The sequence below is a fragment of the Heloderma suspectum genome, chromosome W (genome assembly GCF_057233095.1).
Source record: "Heloderma suspectum isolate Gila_16-S chromosome W, 16-S_ref, whole genome shotgun sequence".
In the NCBI taxonomy this organism is placed as follows: Eukaryota; Metazoa; Chordata; class Lepidosauria; order Squamata; family Helodermatidae; genus Heloderma; species Heloderma suspectum.
Window position 1 is genome coordinate 55,938,934 of NC_139475.1, and position 10,200 is coordinate 55,949,133.

The window sequence follows — 10,200 nt, forward strand, 5'->3', positions numbered from 1 at the left end:
TTTTCTAACTATGCCCAACATGGAATGTGCCTGACTGGAACCTCCTGCCAAGCAGTTTTACCAGACAACCTCCCACCCCCAGGTTCTAGTATCATGAGAGAAAGAGAAAAGATTTCAGTATATATCCAAATCGGTACACTTAATCTTTGTAAACTGCTTGGAGAGCTTTGGCTTTTGGTTGGTATAGAAATGTGATAAATGAAATGAAAGGTATACTGCCCCTAAACATGGAGGCTCTATTTAAAATGGCATTACTAACAGCCTTTGATAACGCACGCGCACGCACAATCAATGACTACGTCTAACCGTTTTCTCAACGAAGGGGTGTCTCTCTGCTTCCTGCACGCCTTGTGAGGTGGGGGCAGCAAGATGTTGGCCACTGAATCCAGAGGCTTTTCTCCTGCCAAGGGTTTCTTGGGGAAGTGTTGTGATAGGCAGAGCCCCCCCCCAATCCTGGGCATTTAGTCAACATACAATGGGGGAGTTGGATTGTGCACAGTAGCCACACTTATGAGTCCACTGGCTGTGCACTCCGGAGGCAATGCATACAGGAGTGCAAAAGGGGAGGGGGTGCTGTGTGTGTACATCCGTGAACACATCAGTGGCAGGGGGCAGGGCTACCAGACACATTTCTGCTCCCCATCACAGGTTCACTGGATGCATGGGAGAGTGGCTGGAAGCCCACCCCCTCCTGCCTCTATCAGGTTGCATCATCCTGCTGAGCTAGTGATGATTTTTGTCCTACTGTTTCTATTGCTTGTTAAAACACACACACACACACACACACACTGTCCACCACTTTTGCGTGGTCACCCCAGGCCAAAGAGCGATACAAAAATAGACTTCAAATAATAATATAACCACTTGGCATTTGGGATTTTGAACCAGCAACCACTTGTATGCACATTTTAGGGCTCTGAGAAGTTTTAGGTTACTTCCAGTCCTGTTCCACGCATTTAAACAATGTTTGTGGGGCATGGGATTTGTCTACCCACGTACAAGCAAGAGACTGCGTTTCACTCCAATGGATGCAGCAAGGAGTCTCATCTCTGAGAATCGGGGTGGGCTGGCTCACACTGACACAGATGCTGTTGGGATGGAAGGAATACAGGGCAAGATGCATCCTTCTACTTCCCCCTCCGGTTCTACTGTCCTTGCAGTCTTCAAGCTCTTCCTGCCCATTTATCACATCTGTCATGACGGTAGAGCCTCCATAGAATCATAGAATAGTAGGGTTGGAAGGGGCCTACAAGGCCATCGAGTCCAACCCCCTGCTCCATGCAGGAATCCAAGTCAGAGCATCCCTGACAGGTGGCTGTCCAGCCTCATCTTGAAGGCCTCCAGTGCGGGAGAGCCCACCACCGCCCTGGATAACTGGTTCCATTGCCGTATTGCTCTAACAGTCAGGAATTTTTTCCTGATGTTCAGACGGAATCTGGCTTCCTGGAACTTGAGCCCATTACTCCGTGTCCTGCACTCTGGGATGAGCGAGAAGAGATCCTGGCCTTCCTCTCTGTGACAACCTTTCAAGGACTTGAAGAGCGCTCTCCTATCTCCCCTCAGCCTTCCCTTCTCAAGGCTAAACATGCCCAGTTCTTTCGGTCTCTCCTCATAGGGCTTTGTTTCCAGTCCCCTGATCATCTTCGTTGCCCTCCTCTGAACCCTCTCCAGCTTGCCTGCATGCTTCTTAAAGTGTGGTGCCCAGAACTGGACACAGTACTCCAGATGAGGCCTAACCAGTGCTGAGTAGAGGGGGACTAGTACTTCACAGGATTTGGAAGCTATGCTTCTATGAATGCAGCCCAAAATGGCATTTGCCTTTTTTGCAGCCACATCACATTGTTGGCTCATATTCAGCTTGTGATCTGCAACAATTCCAAGATCCTTCTCGGTTGTAGTGTGGTTGAGCCACATATCCCCCATCTTGTAACTGTGCATTTGGTTTCTTTTTCCAAGGTGCAGAACTTGGCATTTGTCCCTATTAAATTTCTTTGTGATCATGGCTGAATCTGCTGAATTGGTCCAAAGCCCTGTCTAGCCCAGCACTCTGTTCCCACAGTGGCCAACCAGATACCTATGAGTCACCCACAAGCAGGACATGAGCACAATACCAGCCTCCCACTCATGTTCCCTGACAACTGGTGCTGACAGGCATGCTGCCTCTGATAACTGGTAGTAACAGAGAGCCCTCAAGACTAGTAGCCATTGATAGCCTTCTCCTTGTGAAAGTAGGCCTGACTAGGCCGTGTAAGTAGTTTGGTTCAGGCCTGATGGGATTGTGTGTGTGTCTGACTATGAGAAGGTAACTGTGACTTCCCCATAAGCAAGAAATTCCTATCCAACAAAGCAGCTCATCCCTAAAGATAAGAAGGCCGCTGTGCTGAGAAGAATGTGCTGAGCACTAACTGGTTTCTGAGCATGCGTAGTGTGTCTTCCTTTGTTCTCCAACTTTCAGTCTGTATAAATGCATCCTGATTTCTTTTGCGGGGGGAGACACAGTTTTGCCTGTCTCTCCCATGGCTGTGATGTGCTTTAATACATTTCTGACTGTTCAATCTAATCTGCCTTGGATATTTCCCTAACAATTTGGTGCCGTGACTCGGATCCCAAACGCTGAGGAGAATCAAACCAATTTGGACCGCCACTCACTGAACATCCCAGAAACGCGCACCAAGGAGAGAGACCTTTTGAAATCTCCAAGTCTGGGACTCAGTGTGGGGCTGCCCGTGGGATGATTCTGCCTTGGCTACCACCTTTAAAGAGACAGTCAGTAATTTAAGCACTTGGTAAGTTTTTGTTTGGTTTGGGGGGTTACAGAGGTCCGTGGTATATGGGGTCAGGTGAACAGGAGTTGCCTGGTGTGAACTGAGGTAAAAAGGAGCAGGGCAAATTGTAGTCGCTGGAGTCTGGTGTGAGTTTTCCTCCTTCCCTCCATGGTATGAGCCAGCCAGCCAGGCACGGACCTCCTGAATAAATCATTCCTGAATGAATGGAGATGGCAGCGAGTGACCCGACCATTCCTTCACTCCCTGCCATGGTATGAGCTCCCTTGACCACAAGTGACTGACGGTGCCTCCAATTCAGTGGGAGTCGGTCTGTGACTGTACTTCGGAATTTGGCGGTGCCTTTTGGTTCTCGCAACCTGTAGAAGCCCCCTGATGGTTTCCCTGTGTGCTCCTGCGTGAATGGAGGGTGGGGTCAGATTCTTCCAAAGAAATTCCGCAGTGTACATGTATGGGAATTACAGACCTAAGACTTGCACGTTTTGGACAAATGTTTTGACCCGTCCAAACAAATTCCCTTGGTTGAGACCTTTGATTTGGACAGAATTGTGCCTTTAAAGGGAGCCTTGGAATCTCAGGGTCCAAGGTGGCACTGGGTCAATGGGAATGCATTCTTGGATTGGTATGCTGAGACATCAAAAAGGTCACCTAAGTCCCCTTTTAAAGCCATCCAAGTTGGTGGCCATCACTACGTCTTGTGGCAGTGAGTTCCATAGTTTCACTCTGCTCCGTGTGAAGCAGCCCTTCCTTTCATCTGTCCTGAAATCTCCCGCCATTCAACTTCACTGGATTGTAGTAGGATGAGAGAGGGAGAAAAACGTCACCCCATCCACTTTCCCTACACCGTGCCATCATTTTATGCACCTCCATCATGTCCCATTTAGGGATGGGTGAACCAGCAATGTTTACAATTGCCCAGATTCTCCGAACATCAATTTGAAGCTCGTTCCCTGCATTCATTTGAGCATTTTGTTTCACTCAAATGGGGAAAGTGCTCATTTTGAAGAGGAAAATGTGCATTTTTGAAAAGCGTACCAAAAATGCACACTCCCCCCCCCCCCCAGTAAAGCATAAAAACATATGGGGTGTGAACATGAGTTCAGGATTTGCAAATGTTTTCAGAGGACATGTTCTCCTGCTCACGTTCAGGGTTGCGAACAGGACATGTTTGCCCGATTAGCAAACATTAACAAAATCCTTATACATCCCCTAATCCCATTACTTGACTTTCTAAGTTAAAGAGCCCCAAATGATGTTACCTTTCCTCATGGGGGAATTCCTCCAGCCCCTCGATCATTTGGGCTGCCCTTTGCTGAACCTCTTCCAGCTCTATTGTACCTTTCTTGTGGTGCAGCAACAGCAATCATATGTCCTAATAGCGAGCTCCTTCTGAGTGCCAGAACAGCACCACCCACACACTAAAGGGAGGTATTAGCAGGCTTGGGAGATTTCCCAGGTTTGCAGAAGTACGAAAAAAAACATCCAATGGGTAGAGGAGAACCTGAAACAGCCCAAGAGGATTGAGCATGCTCAGTGGCCACAGAACTCCAAGGGGAGGGGAATGGAATAGAGTAACTTGGGAAAGGGCACTGCTGGCTCGAACACTTTATAAGAGCACTCTATGCTGCAAGGTTTTGTTGCAGGTCCCACAGATACGAATAATCCTAATGTTCAGGTTTGTAGCCAGGCACACCTAAGGCTCGACCCTGATTTCCCAACGCTATCCTCACATCTTAAAGGGGCTGAGTAAGTTAAAACACAGCTATGGGGGAGGGATCAAGCAAGGGCAGCCATTGGAAACACTCACCTCCTGGGACAGGAATGGGATGAGCTGAGCGTAAATGACATTGAGTCGCTTGGCAATCTCCGTCTGCAAGGGTGGGGAGGAGAGAGAAGAAACACACAAAAACACAGAACACTACTACAAAAGGTCAGCCATCATGAGGATGCCACCAGCACCGGCATAGCTCAGAGGTAGAGCCCCAGCTTTACGTGCAGAAGGTCCCAGGTTCGATCCCAGGTAGGGCTCGGAAAGAGCCCTGTCTGAGACCCTGCAGAGCCACTGCCAGTGCTGACGATACTGGGCTAGATGGACCAAGGTCTGAGCCAGTACAGTGCAGCTGCCAATGTTCCAATGCCTCTACTTTTCACCTGGGGGTAAACAGCCATCCACACAGTATCTCCCACCCTCCTCGTGCAAGGGAATGGAGACATCCCCTTCCGTCCCTAGCTGTGCCCCCTTCATTTAAAGAAAAAGATGCAAAGCCCTTTAGTTTTAGACAACCTCTGAGCATGCACAGAGCCTTCCTCTCAGTGCTAGAGGGGACGAGCACTTCCATCACAGGGGCACCCAGGTACACACATACAGCACACCTGACATTGCGGAGGGGGGGCAGATATTTTGGATGCCGGGGGGGGGGTCCTGTTTGTACTGTGGATTGCCACTTCATATTTTGAAAGCATCTGTTTCCATTGTGGTTTGGGAAATTAAGCATCTCACAGACTGAAGAAACCCAAAACAGAGACATACAATCACATCTGTACCTCGCAAAAGGAAAGAAGGGTGGTGGGGGGAGAGATGTAGAGAGGAAATCAGGACAGAGGTATTGAGGCAGAGGCATTGGCAGTAGGTACTTTCTGGGAAAGATTTAATTCTCTCCTGGGGCCTGCGGTAATGGATTCTCCTTTCTAATGCACTAATGGGCAGCCCACTCCTGGGGGAGAGCTACCTCCAATTCAGTCGCGCTCGTTAATGTTCAATTTAGTGGCACTTTAACACTTGCAGTATGAAAAATGACCAGGCCGCCTTGCAAGACGTCCCCCTCCCTTCTCTGCCTTCCCTCTTCCCTTCCTCTCCTCTCTGTTTGCGGGGGGGAGGACAGCACCCAACAGAAGACTGCTTCTGTCCCCACCAACCAACCCTTCTAAAAAGTGGGGGGGCACACAGGCCTGGGGCTATGCTACGGTTTGTTTTTCCCCCAAACCATGACAGGGCTTTTGGTTACCCCCAAATACCCAAGCTACTGATAAGGATCAGCCACAAATCAGAATGCCAAACCGTGGTTGGGAGCAGGTTTGCATGAAAACCATGGCTAAGCAGTGCATCTGCTTCCAGGAACATTATGGACAGAGTCCTTGTTTCACTCTCTCATTCTCTTTTTTTTTTTAAAGGCGATTTTTAAAAATGCAGATTTATATATTGGTATTATAATTTAAAGCTCCCCATTTCATTTAAATTTAAAATTTCCCATTTAAAATTACCATTTGCATTTCTCCTGTGGCCACTGCCACTTGTGCCCAGACGTTTCCCAACGTCATGTGCATTTTTGGACAGTTTCTGAGTCCGTGCATGCATTTTCATTTTTAAACTGGAAGCGTTATGGATTGAACCTGGGACCTTCTGCACATGAAGTGGATGCTCTGCTGTCAGACCCTTCCCATACAATTTCTTTAAGAAGGTACAGAAACAAGAGTCTTGGGTCCCCTTGAAGACTAACAAATGTATTCTGGCATAAGCTTTCTCAGATGAGGTGGACTGCAGCCCACAAAAGCTTACACCACATTAAATTCATTGGCCTTGGAGGTGCTACAAGAGTCGCTGTTTTGGCTGCAACAAACCAACACGGTGACCCTTCAAAAAGTAAAGGTGCAGCCATGATATGGGCTTGTCCAGGATTTGAAACCAGAGCATCTCACTCCAAATATCCATAGACCAGACTAACCAACCTGGTGCCCAGCAAATAGGTTGGCCTCCCACTCCAGTCAGCCTCAGCCAACCTGGCCATTTCTGGCAGTGGGTAATGGGAGTTGGGGTCCAACTCAATGGGGGGGGGGCACCAGATTGGGGAAGACCTCACCTAATCCATATTCAGGTCAAGAATACAGACCCAAGTTCTCAGTGAGGTTACCTTGCAGGGCTGCTGTTAGTTAATAAATACTTCACATTATGTATTCATTTATAAGACTTTTACACCACTTAGTATATTAAAATCCCTATGCAATTCGCATCAAAATACAATATAACCATATTTTTTAAAGAAAAAATAAGTCATTAAAAACATTACAACACCAGAACAATAAAACAGGGTAGAAACAGAGTCCCTTACAGATCAGGGAAAGCCTGTATGAAGGAACACATTACAAGAGGCTTGCCACAGTTTCTGTCTCTCAACCCACAACATGGGAGAGTGTTCCAGAGGGTGGTTGCCATGACCACGAAGGCCTGTTTATGTGCCATTACCCAATGACATACTGCTGTTCATGGGACAATTAACAAGGCCTCCTCAGAAGGTCTTAGGGGTTGGCTGGATGTATATAAGGGAAGACGGTTTGCTAGGTACCATTTAGGGCTTTGAATGTTAACAACAAAACCTTGCACATGGCTCGGTAGTGAATCTAGGTGCTGCACAGAGCATCTGAGCCGTTACATCCTGCATTTGCTGCAGCTTCCAAACCAGGCACAAGGGCAGCACCACGTAGAGCACATTACGGTAGTCCAATTGTGACATTAAAAACTATAATTCACGTTTCACTTTGAGGGGGAGGGTCTGCAGACCAAAGGCAATCATTTCAGGGTGGGGGTTCCAGCCCAACTTGGGGGTGGAATAAATTAAGCCCAGGGAGGGAGTGGGGGAAGTGTACACACAAGCCACATGAATTGCCTTGGCCACCAAGTCAACATGAACAGCGTGACCTTTCTTTGCTGGCAATAAAGCTTGCCATGGGGGAATGGAGGGAGGGTGGAACGGGGGCAGGGGCTGAGTGGCATTAAAAAGACACCTGCTGGGCAGGGCCATGGGGCTTTAATCTAAGGGGAGGCACCCAGCTGCGAGAGGAAGCAGTTTGGGGGGGAGAGAGGGAGAGAGGGAGGGGGGAGAAGGAGAGAAAGATCCATCAGCGTGCCAAGGTGATAACCCCGAAGGCACCTGCCGCAGCAGCTCCCATTTGTCACGCAGGGGCTGTCAGAACCCAGACCTATGAGCTCTCACTAAAATGGGGGGGGGGAGGGAAAGGGGGGAGAAAAAAAGCGTAGACAGCCTGCTGGCAGCTGGCCAGTTGCACCTGAAGCCAGCTGCAAATCCCGCCATTTGCGCAACACAAGGAGCAGCCAAAGGAAGCTGGCGGAGGGACTGCGGCTGGAGAATTCTCCGAGGGGAAAAAAATTAAAACACGGGCAGAGCGGGAGGGAGAGAAGGCCAGGCTGAAGCCGCTCTGTGGTGCAGTTACAGGTCCACGAGTGGCTCATGGCTGACTCAGGCTGATGTTGAGGTCCCCTGCCTCTGGGAAGCCTGAAAAGCAGTGTGGGCTGATCCTGGTGCTTGTGGCCTGCCTGGTGCTTGCAGGTAGACCGCTTCAAAACAAGGCGGCTCCATTTTGTGGTCAGGGCTCACTGCTGCCAACAGGCCAAACCTCCATGAAGTAAGTACAGTTTTTAAAATGGACACAGCAGCTTTGCTGGGTCAGACCCAACGTGTCCTGTTTTCAAGGGTGGCCAGGAGCACAAGAGGAGAGGGAAGCTTCTTGGGGCAGTGCCTGGCTGGGCATGAACACAACTGTACAGGTCTATGAAGCACCACACAGAGAGCACTTTACAGACTTACCCTTTCACCATCTCCCCAGCCGTGATCTTTGCTTCTCTAAATCCACCACCGTTGACATTCCACAGATGCCCTGATCCCTTGTCACCTCTGCCCATTCTCACTTACTGCCCTCTGTGCCTGGAACTCCTGCTCCCTTTAATGCCTCTGGCCACTCTCCTTCACTGGCCCTTATGCCCAGAACCCCATCCCAAAACACTTACACATGGCACCACCTCTCCTTTCTTCTCCCTTCACATGCCTCCTCGGAACCCACTGGCATGCAAAACCGCTCGATTAAGAAAGCTGTTCTCAAACTGCTTAAACTCAGGCCTCCACCCACACCTGCCATTTACACTACCTTCTGGGCTCCCTACCCTCCAGTCATCTATTCCACAGGTTAGCGTGCAAAAATCCTTCCCCACCATTAACAGCCTGCTGCTGTATCTTTTAAATGTGCACATCAACCATTCATTGGCATTTGGAGAGGAATAAAACTGGGAGTCCCCATTGCTCCTTTCCTCCCCTGTTCCCCACTTATCCCCCCTGCTGCCCAGATTGTGAGCTCCTTGAGGTAGAGATGGGAAGGAAATTCATTTGTTTCGCTTTTTAATATGCTCTGACCTCATTGGCACTTCCCAAACCAATACACAGACCGGAAGGAAACTATCCTTAGTTTTTTACATTTCTCTTAATCTTGTAATGTAGTTCTCTGATCAAACACGGTGTGCAAAACATGTGTGCGGCAGGGGAACAACTCACAAAAAAGTGAATGAATTCTCATGCGCACAAAAATGCCCACAAAATACCGTGCAGCAAAATACTGTGCAGCAAAATACTGTTGTGGAAACAGAAAACTGCAGACGTTATACAACAGCCTTTTCCAACCTGGTGCATTGGACTCCAACATCCATTATCCCTGAACACTGGCCACACTGGCTGGGACGGATGGGAGTTTCCTAAAACATCTGGAGGTCACTCCTAAGGAAGGCTGGTGTAGAAAGAATTATGTGGACCTTGAGGCAGGGACCTGCCTGCATTTCCTTTTGTTAGCACCATCTACATCAATGGCGCAAGAACTGATGCAGGAAGGGGGGAACATAATAATTAATAAAATAATCTCATCATTCATATAGCACTTTTGAGTATTCAGAGCATTTCACAAGTGCTTTCTTGTAATCCTTCCAGCAAAGTAGATTAGTAGCACTATACACTGCCTTGTTGTGGCGAAGGGGCTTGCGTAACTCAGTGAAGCCATAAGCTATGCCGTGCAGGGCCACCCAAGACGGACAGGTCATGGCAGAGAGTTCTGACAAAATGTGGTCCACTGGAGAAGGAAATGGCAACCCACTCCAGGATTCTTGCCAAGAAAACCCCATGGAACGTATCCCAAGGCTAAAAGATAGGACACAGGAAGATGAGCCCCTCAGGTCGGAAGGTGTCCAATATACTACTGGGGAAGAGCAGAGGGAATTTCCAAGTAGCGCCAGAAAGAGTGAAGCGGCTGGGCCAAACCCGAAAGGACACTCAGCTGTGGATGTGTCTGGTGGTGAAAAGAAAGTCCGACGCTGTAAAGAACAATATTGTTTAGGAACCTGGAATGTCAGATCAATGAATCAGGGTAAGCTGGAGGTGGTCAAACATGAGATGGCAAGATTGAACATCGACATCTTGGGAATCAGCGAACTAAAATGGACAAGCATGGGCAAATTTAATTCAGGTGACCATCCTATCTACTATTGTGGGCAAGAATCCCTTAGAAGAAATGGAGTAGCACTCATAGTCAACAAAAGGGTAGGAAAAGCAGTACTGGGGTACAATCTTAAAAACGATAGAATGAT